Here is a 19,489-nt window from a genome sequence, read left to right as displayed (position 1 = left end):
TTCCTTTTAATAATCTGTATTGGGCCACATTTCCACTTTTCTTTTTTGGGAAACTGCCAGCAGCTGAGCTGGGGCTGTACAGGAACTGATAAAACTTGGAATTGCCACAGAATTCCTTCTAATTTTGGTTTATTAATCTTTGGGATTTATTTGTGTTTTCCTCACATGTGACTTGTGAGAAAATCAAATCTTCATCCAAGTGATTTATGCAGCGTTAAATTTAATTTCTGCCAAGTTTATTTTGTCCAGTGCCCAGGGGATGCTGAAGGGGTCTCTGCGCCTCTCGCCCTGGGCCATGCTTGGGAGGGGCATGGGAGGGTTTTCCCTGTCCCTGTCACCCCAGGCCATTCCCCAGTGGGTCTCCATTATTCTCACCCCAGGAAGTGGGGTGCTCACCCCCATGCCAAGGGGGTGCTTGGGGCAGTCTCTGTCCCTCTCAGCCCAGGGGATGCTCAGGGGTTTCTGTCCCCTTGCCCTGGTGGTTGCTCTGGTGTCTCGCCATCCTGCTGGCCTCAGGGAATGCTTGTGCAGGGTTAGGGACCAGGGGCTCCGTGTCCCTCTCACTGCTGAGGGTGCTTAGGGCTGGGGGGACGCTCTGACCTTCTCATCCCTGGGGAGGCCGGGGATCCTCAGCAGCCATGACAGGAGGCACCACCAGAGCCCCAGAGGGATGAGACTGGAAATGGGACACTCCTGGTGCCTTTTTTTTTTATTCACTTCCGCTTTTTGAAGGTTTTTATGGACACCAGGCGACTTCTAGAGATGGACTTGAGCAGAGGACCTTCAGACTCACTGTGCTCATCCCTTGTTTTTCCCCAAAGCAGGATTTCCCATTACCAAAGCTTGGCCCAATGGAGGAGAAGGCTGCAGGGAAGAGAAAGATGCCCTGAGACACCCAGGCAGGTGAGGAGGAAGTTACTGCCCCTTTCCCCCTCTCTCCTGCTCCATCTCCCAGCCCAGCACGGCCCCTGGCTGCAGCACAACCCCTCTGCCAATGGCGTCCTGCTGGGTATACACTGGGTGGATCTCCTTCCCCTTCCCTCTGGCATGGAGGCACATTCACAGGCTCTGGGGCAGGAGGAGGAACCGCGGGCGGTTTGGGGTCTGTGGCTTGGCTGCTCCCGGCGCGGTTCCCCCGAGCCCCCGGCGCGGCTCCACCAGGCCCCCCCACCACGGCGATTGCTGGAGGTTCTTTAACAGAAACGCTGGTAAATTGACCATCTGGAATGACACTAAATACAATTTCAAGAAGCTGCTGGTGTGATGGGAATGTGGCCTTTTTGTTCACTAAAAACAGGAGAGAGCATAAGGTTGTGATGGGAATGTGACCTTCTTGTTCACTAAAAACAGGAGGAAACATAGTGTAAACAAGTAACCGCCAACTAGCATGCGATAACATATGAGACTAAACATTGCTGAGCTAATCAACTACAAGTTGTTCCAAGTCCCAGGTTCCCAGAAGGGGGGGTACCGAGGAAAAGTACCAGAGGCCTTCATCGACGACCACCAGGAGGCAGAAGGAGACCCTCTAACAACCGGGCGGACATGCGCGGAGAAGCACCGGAAATGCGACGGGGCTAAGAAAGCAGGAGGGTACAAAAGGGGGAACGGAACAACTTTCGGCACGGCAGTTGGTGGAGCGAGGACTCCCCTGCCGCCCAGCGCTGTAATTTGCTTTCTCTTTTCTGTATTAATAAATTGGCTCTATAGTTGACCCGACTGGCCCATTGCGCTCATTTATAACAACTTGGTGCCGTGACTCGGATCGGTGGCCGTCGGAGAGGTCTCTCAATACTGGGGAGGGCGCCCCTCCGATTTGGAGGCCCCAGGACCTGAGGGACCCACTCCCGGCCCCGACCGACGAACCCCGAAAAGAGGAAAGGAGGAAGCAAAGGGAGGTTGCGGGCCCAAGGAGACCCCTTAAAAGATTTGTGCACAAAGTCCGGACGAAGACGCGGGACGCGTAAGTATTACGGGATCCGTCTGGGTGGGGTTGGGATCCCGGAGTGCGGCGAGTGTGTGGTGTGTGAGAGGAGGGCTGGCAGCCGGACTCTCCAAGCGAGTGTGGACCCCCAGTAGTGCGGTTCCCACAGATCAGCGAGGGCTTGGGCCACGAACCAGGGGAAGCGAAAGTTGGTTGTGTGAAAGAAGGCACTCCGGAAGAATGGGACAGGGGAAGAGTAAGCCCCCTGCCGAGGTGAAACTCCCTCCGATACCTAGGGAAAGCCCTTTAGGGTTCATGATAGAAAACTGGCGACACTTTCCAGGCACACGGGACAAGGATAAGGCTAAAATGATTCACTATTGCGTGGAAGTATGGGGAGGGAAAGAAATCTCCAAGAGTGTGTTTTGGCCTGTATTTGGCTCTTCAGAAGACTGGGTAAGGCAAACCTTAAACATTTGGGTAAATAGTAGAGAACCCCCCTGTGCTCAGGAGGAGAGTAATTATGCTAAAGTTTGGGCAGAGAGACCCGAAGTGTTTCTCTTCAAACTCTCTGAAACATCGAAAGGGACTAAGAGTAAGAAAAAGGGGAATAAACCAGAAGACACTTTAGTGCCACCCCCACCTTATGTACTCCCACCCCAAGCACAGGCAGCGGAGGCTCCTCCGAATGCACCAGCAGGGACAGATTCGGATTCGGATGGGCCCGAATATACAGGGCCAATGACTCGAAGTCGAACCAAGAAAGGTTTATACCCCTTAAGAGAAATGCCTATGGGGGGACCCCAGGCCGGCATAGGGTTTGTATCGGTGCCCCTAAGCTCAGGAGATGTTAGGGAATTTAAGAAAGAAATGGGACACCTTTTGGAAGACCCGCTTGGAGTGGCCGAGCGGGTAGATCAATTCTTAGGACCCAATATGTACACCTGGGAGGAATTACAATCTATACTGAATATCCTATTCACGGCAGAGGAAAAAAATATGATTAGAAGGGAGGGAATGCGCATCTGGGATGCGCAGCACGCGCAGGGGCCGGCAGCAGATATAAAATGGCCATTACAAAATCCTAATTGGGATCATCAGAACCCGGCCCATAGAGTGCACATGCAAGATCTCAGAACAATAATTGTGCAAGGAATCAGGGAGTCTGTTCCAAGAGGACAGAATATCAATAAGGCCTTTAATGAAAGACAGAAAAAGGATGAGACCCCCCACTGAATGGCTAGAAAGATTAAGGAAGAACTTTCAGTTGTATTCAGGAATGGATCCAGATGGACAGATGGGACAGGCAGTGCTAAAGGTACACTTTGTTTCCAAATCCTGGGAGGACATCAGAAGGAAAATACAGAAGTTAGAGGATTGGCAAGATAGAGGGTTAGACGAGTTGCTGAGAGAAGCTCAAAGAGTGTATGTGAGGAGAGAGGAAGAGCGAGATAGGAGACAAGCCCGATTAATGGTGGCGGCAGTGCGCGAAAGTCAGGGAATGGATAGGAGACCTGAACAGGACAGAAGGGAACCGAGGCGGAGTGGGCTTACCCCAGGAGGGCAGAAAGGCCCACGGGATAAACAGGAATTGAAGGTGTGCTTTTACTGCGGACGGAGAGGACACTTTAAGAGGGAATGTCGGATGCGGATTCGGGACGAGAAGGAGTTTAAGGAGGACTAGGGGGGTCAGGGGCTCTATCTCTTGGGGACCCAGAAACATCAAAGGGAGCCCTTGGTAAAATTGAAGGTGGGTCCCCAGGGCCAGGACGTTACCTTCCTGGTTGACACTGGGGCTGAAAGGTCCACACTCCAGTCATTACCTAAAGGGTGTAAGTTATCTAGGGAAACTGTTACAGTAGTGGGAGCAAAAGGGGAACCGTTCGAAGTTAAAGTTATAAAAGAGGTAGTAGTAGAATCGGATTCCAAGATGGGTATTGGGGATTTTCTATTAGTACCAGAATCAGATTATAACCTATTAGGTAGAGATATGATTGTAAAATTAGGTATTCAAATCAAGGTGGTAGAACAGGAGATCCAGATTAAGTTGTGTCCCCTAAGATTAGAGGATGAGAGAAAAATCAACCCTGAAGTATGGTATAATCCGGATAGTGCCGGCAGATTAGAAATTACCCCCTTCAAGGTAACCATTAGAAATCCGGAGATTCCAGTAAGAATAAAACAATACCCGATGTCCTTGGAAGGGAGAAGGGTTGAAACCGGAAATCGACCGACTAATCAAACAAGGATTATTAGATCCCTGTATGTCCCCTTATAATACCCCAATTTTACCAGTGAAGAAATAAAACGGGTCTTATCGTTTAGTACATGACCTGAGAGAAATAAACAAGAGGACAATAGCTAGGTTTCCAGTGGTGGCTAACCCCTATACATTATTGAGCAAACTAAGCCCGGATAACCACTGGTACAGTGTAATCGACCTGAAAGATGCCTTTTGGGCTTGCCCCTTAGATGAAGCAAGCAGGGATTACTTCGCCTTCGAATGGGAGGACCCAGAGACAGGGAGAAAACAACAACTTAGATGGACGGTGTTACCCCAGGGCTTTACAGAATCTCCTAATTTATTTGGACAAGCTTTGGAACAAATTTTGGAAGATTATCAAACCGAACCTGGGATAACCTTGATACAATATGTAGATGATCTATTGTTAGCAGGGAAAGATGAGGAAGGAGTAAGAAGAGAAAGTATAAAACTTTTGAATTTCCTGGGGCTTAAAGGACTAAAAGTTTCAAAGGCTAAGCTGCAGTTTGTAGAGGAAGAGGTAAAGTACTTAGGACACTATTTAAGACGAGGTGAGAAAAGAATAGATCCGGAAAGGGTGCAGGCTATTCTATCATTGCCAACCCCCAGGAACAAGAGACAAATCAGACAAATCTTAGGCTTAACAGGATACTGTAGACAATGGATAGAGAATTATAGTAGCAAGGCCAGGTTTTTATACCAAAAGCTGACTCAGGATGGGTGGATGAAATGGACTCAGGAGGACACAGAAAACCTGAAGGAATTAAAGGAGAGCCTGGTGCATGCTCCAGTTCTAAGTCTCCCTGACTTAAAAAGACCCTTTTATTTATTCGTTAATATAGAAGGGGGAATTGCCTTTGGAGTACTAACCCAAGAATGGGCAGACAAGAGGAAACCTGTAGCGTACTTATCGAAACTTTTAGACCCCGTAAGCAGGGGATGGCCTACGTGTTTGCAAATGTTAGCCGGATGCGCTTTATTAGTTGAAGAAGCTAGGAAAATTACCTTTAACAGTAGTCTTAAGGTTTTCTCCCCCCATAATATCAGGAGCGTAATGCAGCAAAAAGCAGATAAATGGATATCAGATGCTAGACTCATGAAATATGAGGGGATTTTATTAGAAGCACCAAATTTTACCTTAGAAACAACTGCTATTCAAAATCCGGCTACCTTTTTGTTCGGGAATGTAGAAGAAGCACCTTTAATACATGATTGCTTAATAACTATTGAAGAACAAACTAAGATTAGGCCTGACCTGGAAGAAGAAGAGTTAGACGAGGGAGAAAAGTTGTTCATAGATGGGTCCTCCCGGGTGGTAGATGGGAAACGCCAATCAGGATACGCTATTATTGGGGGCACAGACTTACAAGTAGTAGAATCAGGGGCCTTAGATAAATCCTGGTCAGCACAAGCCTGTGAACTATATGCTATCCTAAGAGCTTTGAAGCTCTTAAAAGGGAAAGAGGGAACGATATATACCGATTCTAGATATGGGTTTGGGGTGGTGCATACCTTTGGAAAATTATGGGAAGAAAGGGGATTAGTAAACTCACAAGGGAAGGGATTAGTCCACCAACAATTGATAACTGAAGTACTGCAAGCCCTGAGGGGACCAAAAAGAATAGCAGTAGTACACTTGAAAGGCCACCAAGTAGGAACAGACCTCAAGACTAGGGGTAATAATGCAGCAGATCAAGAGGCTAAACGAGCAGCGGCTAGAGAAATGCTCTTAAGAGAAAAACCAAGGGAGCAGGATAGTCAGGAAGATCCTGCACTGGTCTTCACTCCTGAAGAGGAGGACAAATTGAAGAAAATGGGACTGTCTAAACTCAATGGGGAATGGGTAACTCGGGATAAGCGGAAAATACTGCCAAAAGCCGTAGCCCAAAGAGTCCTGTATAAACTACACCAAGGTATACATTGGGGAGCACAAGGATTAGCAGACCACTTCGCAACCCAATATATGACTATAGGACTACATGATATTGCCAAATACATTACCAAGAGTTGCCCAACATGTTTACGGGTTAATCAAAGCAACCTGAGGAAGTTGCCCCCAGGGGGTCGGCCGTTGGCAAAGAGACCATTTTCACACATACAAATTGACTTCACTGAACTTCCAAAGGTAGGGCGGACACGATACCTTTTGGTAATGGTGGACCACCTTACCCATTATGTAGAAGCATTCCCAACTACCAGGGAAACCGCCCATACTGTAGTAAGAATCCTATTAGAGGAAATAGTGCCAAGATATGGGGTACCTGAAACCATAGACTCAGATAAAGGGCCACATTTCACCTCAAAGGTAACCCAAGATCTAGCCGACTCCCTAGGAATAAGGTGGGAGCAACATACCCCCTATCATCCCCAGAGTTCGGGAAGGGTGGAAAGAATGAACGGGGAAATAAAAAAACAGCTAACCAAATTAGTATTAGAAACTAAATTGTCCTGGGTAAAGTGTATACCCCTGGCATTACTAAACATTAGGACACAACCCCGGGCGGACACAGGGCTATCCCCCTTTGAGATGTTATATGGAATGCCCTACAACTTGGAAAAAGTACAGATAGACCCCAATATCAGTAATAAGAGTTTGAACAGCTATTTGGTCACCTTGGAAAAATACAGGAAGAAACTATGGGAAAAGGGAATGTGGGTTCAACGACCTCCTTTGAATCTTGTATTACACCAGGTTCAGCCAGGAGACTGGGTGTTAATCAAGAGTTGGAAGGAAAATCCTTTAACCCCAAGGTGGGAAGGCCCATATCTCACCCTGCTCACCACAGACACTGCTGTGAGAACTGCCGAAAAAGGGTGGACTCACACCAGTCGAGTAAAAGGACCAGTGAACCCTTCCAACTTCCCTGAGCATCCACAGAACTCTCAGTGGAGAATAAAAGGACCCCCAGACGGCCTAAGACTGACATTCACCAAAACACCAGAAATGGGCCGTCATCCCAATGACTGAGCAATGGGAAAGACTGGGACCAGCGGACCAAAGGAGGGTCCAGCAAAAACTGTCATTGACTTTGCAGCCGTATCTACTAAGTTTAGCACGCTTCAACTCAGCAGCTCGAGAAGCCATAACGAACCCTCCAGACAATTGGGTTTGGTGGATTGAAACTTATAGACCCCGAGAGGAACCCTCGTTCCGACCTCTTAGACACAGTCCCTGCTGTAGCTGTGGAAAAGAACTTTGTGAGGCATGGGTAGCCTTTAAATGCGGAGGTTGTAATAAGGTTTATTGGATAGAACAAAGGTCGATATATCACTTGTGGTGCAGGAGGTGTGCAGGCAAGGATATTAGAAGGGGAGATTGGGCTCTAGCATTAGAAAGAGAGAACGGAATACCTTATACTCAATTTCGGAGTGTGTATGAGACCCCAGAACAGCTCTTGTTAGCATGGGCAAGGTGGCAAATTAAATGTTGGTTGGAAAGGTGCCGACAGATCGCCAATTCCCATATTCTAACTGCAAGGTGCCGATATACGGTACCACACTTAAGGACCTTAATAGTCGGACCCCTAGGAAAAGACATAGACCCAGATACAGCTTTAAATAATTGGATTGCTAAATTTGAACGCCTACATATCAAGAAAAGCCGGGTCAATCCGTCCCTGTCATAAACTTTGTAAAAGGTTGTGGTGAATCCACTGCTAGAGAGGGAGGGCTCCCAGAAAATACTTGCCAACCTTATTGGGAGGGATAACTTGGGAAAAGACTCTAGAGTATCCTAACCAGTCTCTTGGTCCTTGCGAGGATAAACTCGCAAGCGAAACAACAGCTACAGGTGCAATTTCCTGCTAACCCTCTTAAGAGGCAAAAGAGTTGTAAACTCCATCCCTCAGAAGATCCTTGCCGCCGAGAAGACAACAACCCTCGTAACTAGCCGCAAACTAGTTGACGAGCGAGGCGGAGGGATACTTAATGGAAGGATGGAACTTCACAAAATGGGAGCACCAATAGAGCTTACAGGCAGGGATCAAAAGGGCCAGGGGACTCAGGTTGGAGGAAGGGTAAAATTGGACAGGCTGGTTATTTATACCCATACTGGCAGTGGATCTTACTCAACTTTAATGCGAATATTGATGATATGGTTATTAATCAGGGAAACACTAGGGGGCAGTGTAAGCCATGAACCCTTCAAATGGTCACTTATCAGATGGGAAGATCAACGAGTCATAGCAACAACTACAACTTCAGGAGTCCCCTCCTTTAGGTGTCAGCTATGTGACATTATCCAGGCTCAACCCTGTTTAAATAGGATAGGGTTTTATATGTGCCCAGCGTCGAATCCAGGGAAACCATACTGCAACTATCCTGGACACTTTTATTGTGGATATTGGGGATGTGAAACTATAGCTCATGGCTTTACCCCAGGAGGAGGGAGGGACTCATATATAAGAGTCGGATGGTACCCATGGGGCTGTACCCCTCCCCGATTTGATTTTGCCGGTGGAGTGACAACGGGGGGGAACTGCCAGTCCATTCAGATAAACGTGACCAATGACAAAATTAGCGATCCAGTTTGGGTCACAGGGAAAACCTGGGGATCAAGATTATGGGAACCAGGAAAGGATCGGGGGGGGCACTTCCTGATAAGAAAAGAACCAGTCCCTCATGACCCAGAACCTGTGGGGCCAAACCCCGTAATTATTGAAGAAGGGAGAAAGAGAGAAAGAGGCAATTACTCATTAGTAGAAAATCTCACAAGGGGGTCGACTCAATCGGGAGATTGGCCAATAACAGCTCCACCTGCTCAAGAGTATAGTATGCTGTGGAAAGTGATGCAAGCTACATTCAAAGCTCTCAATAGTACGAATCCAAATTTAACCAATGAATGCTGGTTGTGCTATACTGTTAACCCGCCTTTTTATGAAGCTTTAGGAACTACAGCAAAACCTAGGAGGGTTAACGGAACCAATCCACGGGAGTGCCTTTGGAAGAGAGGCCAGGACAGAACCCCAGGAATATCAATAGTTCAGGTAACAGGGAAAGGGAGGTGCGTAGGAAAGATTCCACCAAACAAACAACATCTGTGTGAAATAGATATGACAGCCGTCAAGTCTGAGAAACCGGCTAAGTGGCTTCTCCCTGCAGTAAATGCCAAATGGGTATGTAATACGCTGGGAGTGACTCCATGTATATCTATACCTCATTTCAATGAGACATTCGAATATTGCATACAAGTTGTGATAGTTCCCCGAATTATATACCATCCAAAGGAATATGTATACGAACATCAGGTCACTCCTGAACATCATTTAGCGAAACGAGAACCCTTTACGGCCACAGCTCTTACAGTAGCCGTCCTATTGGGCCTAGGAGGAGCAGGAGTGGGAACAGGAGCAACTGCCCTAATAAATCAGCAAAGGGGTATGAAGGACTTGAGGGCCTCAGTAGATGAAGACCTAAGTAGAATTGAAAAAGCAATAGATGGGCTAGTCAAATCAGTGAGATCTTTATCAGAAGTAGTACTTCAGAATAGACGGGGATTGGATATACTGTTCCTACAACAAGGGGGGTTGTGCGTAGCATTACGAGAAGAATGTTGCACATATGCAGACCACACTGGAATAGTGATAGATACCATGGCCGAGCTCAGAAAACAATTGGAAAAGCGAAAAAGGGAAAGGGAAGCACAACAAAACTGGTACGAATCATGGTTCAACCACTCCCCTTGGCTCACCACACTCCTGTCCACTATAGCGGGACCTCTCATATTATTTATCCTAACAATCACTTTCGGGCCTTGCATATTTAATAAATTAATTAATGTAGTAAAGGGGAGATTGGAAGCCGCCCACCTCATGCTCATTAAGGCAAGGTATGAACCTCTAAGCGATGGGAACACAGAGGACTACTTAGAGCTCAGCAGAAAGGAGCTTGCCAGATTCAGTGAACAAAAAGAGTGACATAGAAAAAAAGGGGGGGTTGTGATGGGAATGTGGCCTTTTTGTTCACTAAAAACAGGAGAGAGCATAAGGTTGTGATGGGAATGTGGCCTTTTTGTTCACTAAAAACAGGAGAGAGCATAAGGTTGTGATGGGAATGTGACCTTCTTGTTCACTAAAAACAGGAGGAAACATAGTGTAAACAAGTAACCGCCAACTAGCATGCGATAACATATGAGACTAAACATTGCTGAGCTAATCAACTACAAGTTGTTCCAAGTCCCAGGTTCCCAGAAGGGGGGGTACCGAGGAAAAGTACCAGAGGCCTTCATCGACGACCACCAGGAGGCAGAAGGAGACCCTCTAACAACCGGGCGGACATGCGCGGAGAAGCACCGGAAATGCGACGGGGCTAAGAAAGCGGGAGGGTACAAAAGGGGGAACGGAACAACTTTCGGCACGGCAGTTGGTGGAGCGAGGACTCCCCTGCCGCCCAGCGCTGTAATTTGCTTTCTCTTTTCTGTATTAATAAATTGGCTCTATAATTGACCCGACTGGCCCATTGCGCTCATTTATAACAGCTGGTTTGCTGGGCAATTTGGGGAATTCCACATTGTTGTTTCTTTCAGTAAAACTGCACTTTAAAAGGTCTTAGTAAATTCATGCTGGCATAAAATTTGTGCCTACCATGGGCTTCTCTCAAAACTAAATTACATAAAAACATGGCACACTTATTACATCCTTTTAATCCCTCCAGTAAATCTATCATGCTGTTATTTCAATCCCAGATTGTTCAACTTTTTCAGTGCCTTATTTCCATTAATAGCATCAGAATAAGCTAAATTTTGTTGTATGTATAACTTCTAATGATATTAATTGTTGATTCTGTGATTTTAATTTAATGTAAATTCAGGGTTGATAAGATTAAGCAAAGTTGAACTTCATTATTGTTAGATTTGAGCCATGTTAAGTTACATTCTCTTAATTTGAAATCCTGTTGTTCTGGATTGAAAGACAATGCATGTATTGTATTTGCCATCTGTCAGAGGTAGGGCAGTTATCTTCTGCTAATTGGGCAGTTTTCTTTATCTCTTCAACAAATCAATCCTCCCTCCAAGGAGATATCTTTTGTTAATGGGCCATTGAGTGTAACTGCAGGACTGATAAAAATTACATCATCCCACTGTGAAGTGCTCTGCCCAGAGGGAGGAGCCACGCATCGAGACATGGTGAGGCTGGGGGTGAGGAGCAGCTTGTCCAAACAGGGTCAGCCCTCAAGGGACTCATTCTTCTACATGCCCAGACCTCCCAAGGAGACATTCAGGAGCTGGGCTGGGGGCTCCAGAGGTGGCTGTGGAGCATTGCCTGTGCTGTTCCAGGGACTGGCAGACACTGCTGGGCTGGGGTAGAGGCTCTGGGGGGATTGGGGTTCCAGGGCAGGGCAAGGCTGGACCTGCCCCTTCCTCTGCTTCAAATGAAATGTTTTGAGCCAATAATCTCCTTCAGTCTGTCACAGTAGGGAATGTTGGAGGTGAAATCCTAACTCTGGCCATGGGCACCTGGACAAGAAGGACAGTTCTTTTCCATAGGAAGGAAAGCACAGAGCCCCAGTGTTTAGAAGGCAGGTGAGAGCCTCACTAGTCCATGGCCATCCAGCCTTATCAGGAATGGCAGATTTTGTCTGGGAGCAGTCTTTGAATTTTAGGAATTTTGGAGGTGGAAGCCTCTCAGCCATTGGGGCCTGGAGAAGCAGGAGAGTTCTTTCCCATCGGAAGAAGAGCACAGATCCTTCCCCAGTGTTTTGGGGACAGATGAGAAATCACTGCCAGCAAGATTTGTCCTGGCAATATTCCAATGGGAACAATCCCTGGATATAAGGAAATTTGGAGGTGAAATCCCATTCTGGGCATGGGTGCCTGGAGAAGAAGGAGAGATCTTTTCCATAGGAAGGAAAGCACAGAGCCCCAGTATTTGAAAAGCACTTGAGAAGAGACCCTTAACCTGCCAAGATCAGCTGTCTGGCAGCCCCTGTGAGGCCAAACCAGCCAAACCTGTTCCATGTTCCCTTGGTTCCATGAGCCCTGCAATGTCATAATGGACCTCTGGATCCTGGGGGTTTGAAGTGTCACAATAGTCTCCATTAGCTCCACAGTGTGACAATGGACCTCTGATGACATGAGTCCCCTCTGTGTCACCCTGGAGCTTTGGTTCCATGCAGCCCTGCAGTGTCACAAAGGTCTCTTGGTTTCACCAGGCCCCACAGTGTCACAATGATCCTCTTGGTTCTGTGGGGACCCCCAGGGTCACAATGGTCTCACTGGTTCCATGAGGCTTCACAGTGTCAAAATGCTTTGCTTATTCCACCGGGCCTCTTAGTGTCACAATGGTCTCCATGATCCCATGAGTCCCCTCACAGTGTCACCATGGCCCCTTGGTTCCATGGGCTCCAGTGGTGCCACAATGATCCCCTTGGTTTCATGAGGTCCCCACCATGTCCTAGTGAACTCCATGGGAAGTAAAGAACCAAGCCCCAGTGTTGCAGGGCCAGTCACCAGAGGCCAAGGCCAGCCAAACTTGGAGGTACTGGCAGATTTTGCCTGGGAGCAGCTCTGGGATATACAGAATTTTAGAGGTTGAATCCCAATTTCAGACATGGACACCAAGAGGAGAAGGATGGCTCTTTTCCGTAGGAAGGAAAGCACAGAACACCAGTGTTTCAGGGGCAGATGAAAGGCAGGCATAAGAGGCCTAGGCCACACAGACCTCTCTTTCTTAATTGCTTTTGTCTGAAAACAATCCTCGGATATAGGGAATTTGTGTGGTGGAACCCAAATTTCAGCCATTTCTATGTAGACAAGAAGGATGGTTCATTTCCATAGGAAGGAAAGCACAGAGCCCAAGTGTAGCCATGATATTCTATGAAAAATCCTTTCCTAGGATTTTTCCTGTCCTGAGAAGCTGAGAGCCTCAGGAAAGAAATGTAACCAATAACTATCTGCTGCTGTGGAGTGCCACAGGTGAATCTTCCATTGGTCCATGTGGATTGTTTTCAATTAGTGACCAATCACAGCCACCTGTGCCAAGCTGTGAGCAGTCACAGGATTTTTGTTATTGATTGCTATTCTATTCTTGTCTTTGTAGCCTTCTGATCTTCTTCTCTCTGTTCTTTTAGTATAGTTGTAATGTAGTATTTTAATATAATATATAACATAATAAATCAGCCTTCTGATAAAAATGGAGTCAAGCCTCGTGTCCTCACACAAGGGGTCTTTGTCTAAACAACAATTGGTGACCCCTGGACGTGTGAAACTGATGGTCACCCCAGGAGTGACCACGGAGTCCAGCCTGGAGCTGAAGAAACGAGACCCTGAAGATGGGCAGAGTTCACAGCCAAGGCAAACAGGAGAACCTGTTGGACTTTCCTGGAGATTGTGTCCAGAGACGGCAGAGCAGCAGAGCTGCACAGCTGGATCCACAAGGACACTGTCTAGAGGTACTGTTATTTTTTCCCTTCCTGAAGATCCTGCCACTCGTAGAAGGTGGGAGGAAAGTTGGAAAAATGTACCTTCGGAAGCTCAGGTTCCGTTTACTGCATCAGAGGAGAAAGTTATTGAACTCTGGCGCAAATGGGGACACGATTTGATTTTTTGCAAGGAACTGTATGATCGGTTTTTCAGATGGGCAGAATTTCATAGATTTTTTACAAATGTGGTATACTCCCTCGATATAGATCTTTGGGAGTTCATGGACGCTGCTTTTGAGTGGACAAAGGACCAGGGTGTTACACTCCCAAGAATGTATGGAGCGCACCTATGCCTCTTCTATATTTTGAAAAAAAGGGAGGCTGCGGGGGTCATCGTGGCCCGGCGCGGTCGCGCTCCATTCCCACCAGGTTCGGCACGAGAGAAGCCTCTCAAAGAAGACAAACCACGGGTTCGCAGCCCCCCCGCATTGCCCACAGCTGAGCAAAAGTTTTTCTCCGCTCCCTTGGAGCATGAGCAGGCAGAGCTGCCTTCCCCCCCCGCTCTTTCTCTTGGGGGGGATGGGGAGCCGGCCCCGCCACCCGTGCCGAGCCTGCTGCTCCCTGCCAACCCAATTGCAGTGAAAGAGCATGCCAAGAATGGTGCTGAGCGCACGGGACCGTCTCAAGAGCCGACACCAGCGCCTGTGCTGCCCGCACCACCCACCCCAGTTGTCCCGCTGCCTTCCAGAGCTGCGACCTTCGCATCAGAGCCTGTGAACAGTCTGTCCCTCCGTGGAGAGGGCACGGCCCGCCAGCTCACCGCAGGAGCAGTTCGGCTGGCTGTGTTCAAAATCAGTGTGGTTTCTGGGCCATTTCGCATGTGGTCGGGGGCTTCTCCCTAGGGGTTGGGGTGCCTGCCTTCCCCCAAGCGCCCCAGTGGCGTGGGGGAGTTGGCTCCTGTGGTATCTGCCTCTGGTTCCCAGCCCAGTGGGGATGGGGGTGGTGCCGAGGGGCAGAAAGCAGGAGCAGTGGCGTTTGCATTGCAGGAGCAAGAGAAACAGAGCAAAGCAAGCATTGCTCGCTTGCTCTGGGGACAAGAAACCCTCAGATCTGGGATGACAATTCCTGAGAAAGCTTCTCTTCCCGAGCTGCCGGTGTGCACCGGTGCTGCTGGGGGGAGGAAGCATTGGGTCATTTCTGCTCTGAAGACACTGGCAGCATGGTCCTGCCAGGTTCTGAGCACACAGAGCCTGCCTCACGGGCTGGTTCTGGGCCGTTTGGCTCATTTCCCTGGGCCGGGGCCTCCGCCCCGTCCAGTGCTGGGTTTGGGGACTTTGCTTTCCCCACAGGGACCTGGGCCACCATTCTGTGAGCTGGGTCTGGGTTCTCTGGTCCGCCCACCAGGACCAGGGCCACCTAAAGGTTCTAGAGACCCTCTGCTGCTGCTGTTCTTCTTCTTTTAGAAAAAAAAAAAAAATTTATAAAGAAAAGTGGAAAGAGCTAGCAGCTCAAAAGCATTGAAAAGCCAAAAATTAGCCTCAGCCCAAGTGGTTCAGTAAAGGGCTGTGGCCAGGGCATTCCAGAATTTTTTCTCTGAATTGTTTCATGACTGTCAATGAATTGTTTGATAATTCTTGTTTTCTTTAGCAGTTCTTTGTTTCAGAATTCTGCAAGCCTGTTTCAGGACCAAAGGGGATTTCCAGAGATGTCAAAGAAGAGCATCTTCAGTCCATGCACTCTGTCCTGAAATTCAGCTGTTTGGACTTGAAACAATGAACTTTCTTTGTATGAGTTTTTGCATTTTCTTATTTTTTAAGATTGTTTTAGTGATATGATAGAATTTGATGTTTTACAGGTGAAGAATTTCCCTGACCATTCCACATCAGCAGATGATTGAGATTTTGATTGGCAACAGATGAACCTCAAGAGGTGTTGTTCTCTCTTCTGCAAAGTCCTAGTAGAAGAGATTGCAAACATTTCTTTTTCTATTTAATTTAATAATTTAAAAGCGTGAGAGGTTGCCATGATAATTTTAGTGAAAATGCCTCTGCTAGGATTTTTCCTGTCCTGAGGGGCTGAGGGCCTCAGGAAAGAAATGTAAACAATAACTATCTGCTGCTGTGGAATGCCACAGGTGCATCTTCCATTGGTCCACGTGGATTGTTTTCAATCAGTGACCAATCACAGCCACCTGTGCCAAGGCTGTGAGCAGGCACAGGTTTTTGTCATTCATTCCTATTCTATTCTTGTCTTTGTAGCCTTCTGATCTTCCTCTCTCTGTTCTTTTAGTATAGTTGTAATGTAGTATTTTAATATAATATATAACATAATAAATCAGCCCTCTGATGAAAATGGAGTCAAGCCTCGTGTCCTCGCACCAGGGATCTCAGTTTAAACAAGAATACGGATCTTCCCCTCTCTCTTTGCCATGAACATCATTCACTCTAATATTTCATGACCCCCTCCTTTACGTGTTTCCAGCTCTCCTTTTGAAATGGCCATGTCTAAGGACATCTCTTCATTTAGAGCAGCTGGATCCTTGTCCTTCGCATTGCTCCCAGAAGTCTTCCTCCAGATGCTCTCTGCTCATTCCAATGTGTCATCCTTGATTGGCTTCATGATTTGAGCATTAGGGAATTGCCCAATCTTTCAGAAGTTTAAATACCTCCTTATCCAGCATCTTAGTTGTAGTTTTATCTTTTCCATCACCTCTTTTTATGTTTTTGTCTAAAATCCTTCCTGTAGGGCAATCCATTGTGGATGGTGGACATGTCAGAGGTTGCTGGGATGTCACAAGAAACTGAATGAAGGCTTTTGATATTTATTAAATTTATCATGTTCACATTTTTTGTTTTCCATGAACAGAAACCTTCCTGTGCCTCTAGTCTCACCAGTTCCTGACCTCCAAAGGACACAAATCTGATGAGTTGTGGTTCCCACTCCAGGGGCTGCACTTGGACCTCCCTCCATAGCCAGAGCAGAGCTCCCTTAGTGCCACAGTGCCTGGCAAAGGAGGGATGAAGGAAGCAGGACAGGCTGTGGGGATAAGGGGCAAGGTAGAGCCAGGGGGAAGAATGACTTTTGCATTTGATGGAGCTGTGCCTTCCCTTGGCTTTGTTGGCTGACAATCAATGAACATCCCTCTGTGTCTCAGGCAGCTCCTTCTCCAAGGAAAGCAGATGGGAGCTGGAGCCAGGGAGCTGATATCTGCAGGTGCAGCCTGGGCTGGAGGGAGCTGAGATTTGCACAAGGCTGCTCTGAGTGCCAGGGCTTGGATGGAGGAAATGGTGGGGTGGGGGTAGGGACAGAGTCTGATTGATTGTCAGCCATGAAGGGTCTTGATTTTCAAATCTATTCAAACTGCATGAGGAGGTACTTGGATTCAGTGCCAATTGGAGATTGCACATATCAATGAATTAACATGGAAAAGAAACCTAAACAGGTCCTAAAAATGTTTTCTCATTGTCTTTTTAAATATAATATATTCAGTTTGAATAGGCTTCTGAAATCTGTCTAATTAACCACAAATGATTTGAAAACTTAAATCAAATTGTTCCCAGAGGCTTGGCTTGTTAAGGGGTTCTCAGTGTTAATGAGCCCTGGGACACTGAATTCCTGCACTGAAAGGCTGAAGGCTGACCAAGCCTCTGGAGCACTGAAATCCATCAGCAGCCTCCAAGGTGCTGAGGATGTCAGCAGCCCCCACTGAGGCCACCCCTGCCCAGAGACAGTGGGGGAATGGGCAGACAAGGAGAGCGTCCCTGGGGCTGGGCCAGCAGAACTCAGAGGCACCAGCGGCTCCAGCTGGGCAATGGAGTGTGGAATGTGGCTGGGAAAGCCCTGCCTGGGCTGTGCCAAGCAGGACAGACAAACCCTTACTCTCATCCACTAAAAACTCTCTCAAGGAGACATTCAAAAGGAATTACAGTTGTTTGTGTACTCTGAGTTGGATGCACGGGAAAAATACCAACAAGAGATTCTCAGGAGCTGAAAACAGCAAAACAGCCTTTACTGGCAACTTTAGAAAATCAGAGAAATTTTGTCAAAATGTTTAATGCATCATTCAATCACCAAAAATCACTTCTGAAAGCAATACCTTGCCCTGTTCAACTTCACAAACTCTAAGCCTGTTCAATTTAAAGCTAGTCAGAATTTACAAGAGGAGAAAAATAGAAGAAGTATACACAGAAAGAGAGAAAGAAAAATAAGATTTATAGAAGCACAGACAGAGCTACCAACTCCTGGACTCAGCAGTTCAGATGGAAATTCCAAGAGGAGGCAGGGTCAAGATGTGTGCTTGCCTTTTGGTCAGCCTTCAGTACCCCTTGATTTTCCTGGGCCCTTCCCCCAGGTGGGACTTGGGCTCATTTGGTCACTCAGGAGCTGGGCTGGGGCTCCAGAGGTGGCTGTGGAGCATTGCCTGTGCTGTGCCAGGGACTGGCAGCCACTTCTGGGCTGGGATAGAGGCTCTGGGGGGATTGGGGTTCCAGGGTAGGGCAGTTCTGGGCTTCCAGGGCAGGGCAAGGTGGACCTGCCTCTTCCTCTCTCACACATGAAATGTTTACAGCCAACAATCTCCTCCAGTCTGTCACAATAGGCAATGTTGGAGGTGAAATCCCAATTCTGGCTGTGGGCACCTGGATGTCAAGGACAGTTATTTTCCATAAAAAGGAAAGCACAGTGCCCAAGTGTTTGGAAGGCAGGTGAGTGTCTCACTAGGCCAAGGCCAGCCAGACTTATCAGAAATGGCAGATTTTGTCTGGGAGCTATCTTTGCATGTATGGAATTTTGGAGTTGGAAAACCAGTCTTGGCCATGGGTGCCTGGAGAAGCAGGATATTTTGTTCCAACAGGAAGGAAAGCATGGAGCCTTCCCCAGGCTTTTTGGGAACAAATGAGAGCTGACCCTTGTGAAACCACTGCCAGCCAGAGTTGTCCTGGCAATATTCCTGTATAAACAATTCCTGGATATAAGGAAATCTGGAGATGAAACCCCAATTCTGGCCATGGGTACCTGGAGAAGAAGGAGAGATATTTTCCACTGGGAAGGAAAGCACAGAGCACCAGTGTTTCAGCAGCAGATGAGAAGAGATCCTCAACATGCCAAGGTCAGCTGGAGCAGTGAGGCAGCCCATGAGAGGCCAAACCAGCCAGACCTGTCCTGTGTCCCCTTGCTTTTATGGGGCCCTGCAGTGTCACAGTAACACCTTGGTTCAATGGGGTCCCATAATGTCACAATGGCCCCTTGGTTCCAGAAGGCCCCGCCGTGTCACAATGGTCCCAGCAATTCCATGAGGCCGTGCAGTGTCACAATGGTCTCTGTGGTTCCTCAGGCCCCACAATGACACGTGGCTTCTCTGTTCCATGAGCCCTGATGTGTCACAATGGACCTTTGGACCCTGGGGTTTTGCAGCATCACAATGATCTCCTCTGGCTCTACAGTGTCACAATGGACCACTGATGACACGAGGCCCCTCTGTGTCACCCTGGAGCCCTGCAGTGTCACAAAGGCCTCTTGGTTTCACCAGGCACCACAGTATCACAATGGTCCTCTTGGTTCTGTGGGAACCCCCAGGGTCACAATGGTCTCACTGGTTCCATGAGGCCTCAAAATGTCACAATGCTTTGCTTATTCCACAGGACCTCTTAGTGTCACAATGGTCTCCATGATCCCATGAGTCCCCTAAATGTCACAATGGCCCCTTGGTTCCATGAGGCTGTGAAGAGTCTTAATGGTCTCTCCATGGTTCCATGAGGCCTTGCAACATCACAATTATCTCCACAATTTTCCATGATGCCCCACAGTGTCACCATGGTCCCTTGCTTCCATGGGCCCTGTGCTGCTGCATTCCCCCCTCCCCTTCTCAGGCCGCCCTGCCAGCTCAGAAATGCTCCTTGGGCCTCAGCCTTGGCCAACAGCCCCTGGGCTCAGTTCCTCTGCAGCTC

The sequence above is a fragment of the Passer domesticus genome, chromosome 8 (genome assembly GCF_036417665.1).
Source record: "Passer domesticus isolate bPasDom1 chromosome 8, bPasDom1.hap1, whole genome shotgun sequence".
In the NCBI taxonomy this organism is placed as follows: Eukaryota; Metazoa; Chordata; class Aves; order Passeriformes; family Passeridae; genus Passer; species Passer domesticus.
The sequence above is the reverse complement of the archived record's forward strand: the minus strand, read 5'-3'. Positions refer to the sequence as shown.